Here is a 7,424-nt window from a genome sequence, read left to right as displayed (position 1 = left end):
CTGACTAGACACTGCTTAATTAAACATGAGGTCAGTCCATTCTATTTGTTTCTAGAATTTGTTTAAATTTGCTGCATTCCAATTTGCATACTATCCATCCAACATAGTGTTCAGAATTAACATTAGTGCTGTGGTTTTCAAGCGTTTTATTGGTCACGCCCCCTTTAAACCTTAAAATTCTGGCAAAATGCCATTGTATTGTACAATTACAATAGAATACAGCACCTTCTTAAATAAAAAAAAAAAAGCGAAAGCAAACTCAACGCACATTCCTTCTATTCATGATTTTATAGAAGTAGAGTTGCAGAAAAGGTACATCGCCATCGTGTTCAGAACAAAGTGATTTGAATGCACCTGACATCATAATTACACCTTCCAAACTCATAAATTCAAACTTCCTAGGTGAACCTGAACGCACCATATGTGCCAAAACTTTCCTACACTAGTAGTATGTTCTTTCAATGTCTTGAGGTTCTGGGGAGATCGTTGATGTTTTTGTCATTGAGTAGACATCAGACTGCCTTCAGAGAGCATCTTTGCCTCATTCTGAAAGTTGAATGGGACCGTGTGTGTGTGTGTATGTGTGTGTGAATAATAGATGGTCAGCAACTGATTTATTCATTAATGTTTCTAATGGCCGCCATCTGTCGGCCTTCAGCTGTCATCCTCAGTGTGTGCTGGTGTGTTTGTTACCATCGGTTTGTGTTAGTGGGTTCAGTTCGCTTTAGTCTGGTCTTGTCAGGTTTAGTCTTTCTTAAAGGAATAGTCCAGTGAATGAATCAGTAGCCCCTTTCACACATTAAACTGGTAAATTATAAAATTACCAGATTGACTTTGCCGGTAAATGCACCATATATGCTGTTCACACACAAGTGACAGTGTTCTGTTGTTTTACTGTTAAGAGACCATTCACACCGAAATACCGGTAAAATCTTTGATGTCAAGAAATTAGCTTTAAGTGTTTTGCCTGTGTTTTCTTTCTCATATCAGAAAATTAAATTGGAACTGATTTACCGGTATTTTTTAAAAGGTCCGGTTCACACATGATCTCTAAACTTAAAGGGTTAGTTCACCCAAAAATGAAAATACTTTTTGTACGCAAAGAAAACAAAAATAACGACTTTATTCAACAATTCGTCTCCTCCGCGTCACCGTAGCGCCATAGCGAGTATCCACTGAACGCAAACAGCGTTCAAATCAAAGCGTAAACAACGTAGAAAATGTATCCGTGTGACGCAGCTGACACAGAATAGCACACGCTATAAAGTCGTTCTTTTTGTTTTCTTTGCGTACAAAAAGTATTCTCGTAGCTTCGTAAAATTACGGTTTAACCCCTGATGTCACATGGACTATTTTACCGATCTCCTTGCTACGTTTCTGGACCTTGATTGTGGTAATTACATTGCTGTCTATGGGAGGGTCAGAAAGCTCTAAGAATCCATTAAAAATATCTTAATTTGTGTTCTGAAGATGAATGAAGGTCTTACGGGTTTAGAACGACATGAGGGCGAGTAATTAATGACAGAATTTTCATTTTTGGGTGAACTATCCCTTTAATTTACCAGTACTTTATAGGGCTGGGCGATATGGCAAAAAAAAAAACGTTTGACCAATTCTCGACTTTTACGATTTTTAACAAGTCAACTTGAAACAACTTCAACATGATTCAGGAAACTTTTTCTGTATTAACCCTTTAGTTAAAAAAAATATTTTCCAAGTGCACCACACATGAAGTTGTCAACATGATGTAAATGTTAAACAAATCACATCATTCCACAAAATTAACAGTTAACGGCGAAGCCAGATACAGCGCCCCTAGTGGCATCGCTGAGAATGCAGTGCATATTAGCCGGATAATAATGGAAATGGAATCTCAGTGTTTTTATAATGTAATGGCTGGTTGAGTGCTGTATATGCAGGTCTACAGTGTTTTGGTGGGTGTGTGAATGGATGAGTCATAGTTACATGCTGCCAGTTCTGCTTGCTTCAACCTCCTGCGAGGAGATTTCTAACACACACCAGAGAGACGACCGGAAATGAGAGATGGAGGGTGAAAGGAAACGATACCTCCTCTCCAACAAAGCTGTTCAAATTTAGCACAGTCCTGAGTCACTGTCTGTGTGTGTGTTTGTGCGTGCGTGTGTTTGTGTTGTTGCTGTTGTGAAGCAGTTTGATTTACCTCCATTCATTTAAGTTGGGGGTGTTTTCTCTCTGAAGAGGCAAGGGAGGCAATGGCTCCTCATGCGAAAAGAATCAGCAGCGCAGGAATAAAACATTGCAAAATCATGTTTTTGGTCATACTGCATCAAATAAAGTTTCAGAAACATCCCCAGCTATTTTGATAATATTTTTTTCTGACAAAAGACACATAAATTGTGATTAAAAGCCAAAATATTAAATGCCATGGACAAATATTTATATTTATATTACCGTATTGACCCGAATATAAGACAATATTTTTTTCTTGGAAATACATGTGAAAAAACGCGGTCGTCTTATATTCAGGGTCTAGACTTTGACATGTCAATAATACACCCACAACAATAGGTGGCGCCAAATACGCATAAAACAAGTGTGCCATGAAATAGCCTATGTAATGTAATGAGTGTTGTAAAGATCGCGAGTAAAAACAAAAGAAAAAGAAAACCTTACAGCTGCATGAGGCATGACTGTCACGTTAGCCTGATGGCACCAAACTCCCTTTGTGATTTTAAAACGTAAGACAGTACCCAGATTTGAAGACTACAGTAAGATTTAACTTCTACTGTTAATAAGATTTTGGTAGGCTACTAATTAGATGGATAGCCTAAATGTCCTAATTCAGATGGGCTACCCGTTTTTTTTTTTTTAAATGGTATATCAAAAAGTGTATATTTTTTAAATGTGATTGTTGGTACATTTTACCAGTTTTTACCATACTTTCAAAACAAAAATTAAAATAGGAAAAATATGCAATATGAAAATAATTGAAGACAAAATGTGTTTTACTGAGAAAAAAACAGATTTGGTTTTTAAAAAGCCTTTTTCCAAAAGGTACATCTGGAAAATGGGGGGGGGTCGTCTTATAATCAGGGTCGTCTTATATTCGGGCCAATACGGTATTTGATATTTAATCCACAATTTCCACTTGAGATTTGGAGCCAAATTACTGGAGAGGGAAAATAACTTGAAAAAGATGGCAGCATTATTTTATTTTTATGGAGATATTAGTAAAATCTGTTGACTTCAGCAATCGCTGTTGCAGTATATGCCACTGGTGACAGTTCAAAAATGGGAAGAAACACTTATTTTTTCACTCTCTCTTCAAAGTTTGCATGCCTTTACCTCAAGAAAAATAAAATATATCTGAATATTCTTTTAGATGGTAGGTCTCTTAACAAACTCTTTATTTGGACTCTTCATTTTTAAGACGCTGTAAGTTTCAGTTCCAGAGATATGGGGATCTCAATGTGGCTCCTATAGTAAAGTGTTAAATTGTACATATTTTCAGTGGTCAAAAACCAAATGTAGGTCACTTTGCATTTAGCTGATCTCTCTCGGCAAATGTTTGAATTTGACCCATTTTAGCTCATTGTGTTTTCATTGAGCTCTTTCATTATGTCAAGTGAGATGAGAAAGCTCTAGTCCCCCCCAATGTAATTTAGTTAAATCCTTCAACATTTCCATTCATTTCAAACTTCTTTTGTGTTCCACTGAAGAAAGAAAGTCATACAGGTTTGAGGGTGAGTAAATGAGGATGATTGAGCCCTTAAAATCTTATCCATATTACTGTCAGAGACAGCTGCTCTGGTCTCAAATCAGGAGAGAGAAGCATTGTTCAACAATTTCATCATTTGCCCTTGAGTATTGGAAACATAGCTGTAATTTTATCTTTGTATCGCTGTAAAACTGTACAGTCGAGAAATGACATGTGAGACACGGTGAAGAAACCTGAGTAGTGCATGCTGGGACACAGGGTTCACATCACAATGGAGGTGGCATAGAAACATCAATGTACAGCCAAAGAAATGGACTGATTTCTCCAACTTTTGATGGCATCTGTCTCTAGATTGAGGTCAACACTGGTTGATTTAAAGTTGTCATCTTTTAGAGGTGGGATACTAGAATGTATTGTATTCATGTTGATTTATGGATTTGAAATACTTTTATACCACTTTCAATAAATATTTCAATTTAATTATTCTAAAAGGTATTCTAAAAGTTGTGACATTTTCCTCACATGCTGAATCCATGAGTGTGTACCCATCTTAATCATTATTTAAAAATAAAAGCTAATTGTATTTTTTTAACAAATATCATGAGTTATTAATTCAAATAGCAACTCTTTTGCGAGTCACAACTCCTAATATGTCAAACTAAATATATATATATATATGATTTCCGCGATGCGGAAAAAGCAGTAGAATGTACGTAATACTACTACTACTTTGTTTTTTAAGGAATAATCACATGATATTTCTTCCATGTTTTTATTTTAATAGTATAAATCCCCTTTGTTTGCAAAAAAATTTAATTTGTTTAATTTTCATTAATTAAAAGATAATTTAAATTAAAGGGGTCATATGATGTTGCTAAAAAGAACATTGTTTTGTGTATTTGGTGTCTACAATACTACAGCGAGAATAAAAGTTAGCCTTCTTTCTTTGCTTGAACATTTGGGCGGCGTTATGCAAATCTTCACACATAGTGAGGTAGACATGTGGGGTGTGTTAGAACGAGGCGTTTTAGGTAGGTTTTGTCTTAACTTTTATAAAGAATATCTCTTTGGATTTGAGACTTTAGTCTTTGCAACTTTACAGATCTTCTTTATGCACCAACAGCTTGTAACACTCCAAAGAGAAAGGAAAACTTGAAATCGCATCATATGACCCCTTTAATGTTTTATGCCTTCATTTGATAACCAGAGAAAATGAAATACACAACACAGAATTTCTGAGAAAGAAAAAAATCATAAGGCTATTGTTAGAATAAATAAAAGTTGTTTTATGCATTCAAATAATTAGACATGCTAAAACACAGAATTGGTAACAATAAAACATAAGGTGAGTAAAAATAAAACATTTCATAGGGCCCTAAACATGTAATTTTTGTTAAACTTTTAATAAGTTGTTGTTAAATTGTATAAGTTTTATGATTTTAATTAAATAGACATGCTTTTTGATTAATGACATTTAATTTAACTATGAGTCCAGAAAAATTAAAACAGAAAAGAACGGAATTTGGGAAAAAATTAAATGGATTTCATAGGGCCCTATACTTATTCAAAAACACAGTACATGTATTTTTTGTGTTATATTCTTCTAGTCAGACCATTTTCATGAAATTTATTTTATGCCCCCCAAAAATATCCATATGAAGTTTAATCCAGAAATTTAACATGCTCATCACAAGGTGTGTTAAAGTCATTGTATTTATGAATTGCATACATACAATGCATAATATCAATGTCGGCAAAAACTAATATGAACACACTCCACTCCTTTATTTAAATTGGAGCTTGTAACACTCCAAAGAGAAAGAAAAACTTGAAATCGCATCATATGACCCCTTTAACAATTGAAACGATAGAATATTGTATTCAAGTGTTTCTCAATAAAATAAACATCGCTTCAAGCTTTTCCAAGTAGTTTTTTACTTTTCCAAGTAAAAAAAAAACCGTAACAAAGAAATAAATTATGAAAAGTGAGTAGTTTTTATTTTTTATTGTCCTGAATTTATAAAAATGACCCGTTTCTGCCAGTCTGTTAGGCTGCATTTACTGTAAAGTACAGAGTTACTCCCATTCCATGTCCCTTTCTTCTGTGAAAGTAACCGGATTTACTTTTTTAGCTCGCTCGACATGGCAGAAGTTGAAAGATTGGATATATATTTGCCATCTCATGTCAACGCGTGTTATGTTTAAGCGTCTAACATTAAGTATTCGTTTAAGGTGATGCAGTTTTGAGTACAGTAAGCTTCCCAGTCCTGCCTCTTAACAGATTCTTCATAAGTAGCATTGTAAACAAGATAGTGGGGTGGTATTTATAGATGCTTACATAATCACATTCCCCGTTTACTTACTGCTACACCACACCTCATCCGAGGGCTCTGTGTGTGTGTGTGTGTGTGTGTGTGTGTGTTGCTGCAAGGGCACAGGCGTGGTTTGTTGTTTTTGAAGTAATTGCCTTTTTCCGTGTGTTTATCTGAACACAGACCGAATCTGACTCTGTAGGGATCAGAGTGCGTGTGGATCTGTGTACTGTATGTGTGCATATACTGTTTCATGTAGCATTTGATTTAATCAGCTTTTGGCAGTAGGTTGAACAGCTTGTGTCATGATAGGTTTATATGAAGCTCTGTAAAAGATATTAGTGGCCCACAAAACTGCAACTACAAAAACATCTGTAGTGCGTGCTTAACACAAAAAAAAGGCTATTAGGAAAGACAGGTGACCAAGTTCATAAAATTCTTTCACAGTATGCACACATTGGCTATTCATGGACCATCAGACCAGCCCAAAATCAAAAGTCTGGATACATGAGACTTTTATTTGGTTTGTGCCAAAACTAGCTATTTGTTTTCAGACAATAAAGTTCATTGTTACTCTCACTAGGTCTTCGACAGTTTCAGGTTTCTAGGCTTCAAGCAGTTTTCCCAAAGAGGCCTAAGTCTGTGCAGATGTCTGGACAGAGCTCTTGTCCCTTTGCTCAGTTGGGTCGCAAGGCCCGATGTCTGAGATTATGACACTTTTTTTTCTTTATTTTTTTTTGTTAAACCTCATAGCACTTCCTCCCAACTCACTGCTGCGTAATCCGAAGACCAAGCTTTTGCTGTGTCAGCATAACTTTATGTTGTACAGTTTGGAAAGTAGGCCTGGGCGATAAAATGGTATTGATATTTATTGACGGTACACCTTCTTCGATAACGATATAAAAAATGTTCGATATAGTGCATGATATAGGCACGTGCTCTGAGTGACGCAGACAGCACACACAAACACGAACATGAGTGCTGTGCCTGCCTGTGATGAGGAGATTGTGAATAAAGAATGAATATTAGTCGAATTTAAAATAAACATTTGCATTTGAATGCAAAAATAGTACAATCGAATGTTAGGTGTGCGTCAGAGAGCGTCATCAGTGGAGCACGAGATGTGGTGATAATGATGTAAGTAACGTTTTTGCGCGCCGCTGCTGTGTTATTCATTCAAAATATTAGAGAAATGTATTCGCTCAATGCGTAGATGATCTTGATTAGGTTAAAACCGAAACAAAGCCATTCACACAGAACGCATATTCAGCGCATTTTCTAGATGGACAAATATGACTGCTGCACTCGCGTCACACACAAGAGATGTATAGAAAGCCATGCAAAGTTAAAACAGTTTAAACTTTTAGAAAACACGTCACAAATTTGTGGAGGTTTATTCCTTTTCACTGCATCTC

Source organism: Sinocyclocheilus rhinocerous, unplaced genomic scaffold (assembly GCF_001515625.1).
Source record: "Sinocyclocheilus rhinocerous isolate Xijiao unplaced genomic scaffold, SAMN03320098_v1.1 scaffold1048, whole genome shotgun sequence".
In the NCBI taxonomy this organism is placed as follows: Eukaryota; Metazoa; Chordata; class Actinopteri; order Cypriniformes; family Cyprinidae; genus Sinocyclocheilus; species Sinocyclocheilus rhinocerous.
Note: the sequence above shows the minus strand (reverse complement) of the source record.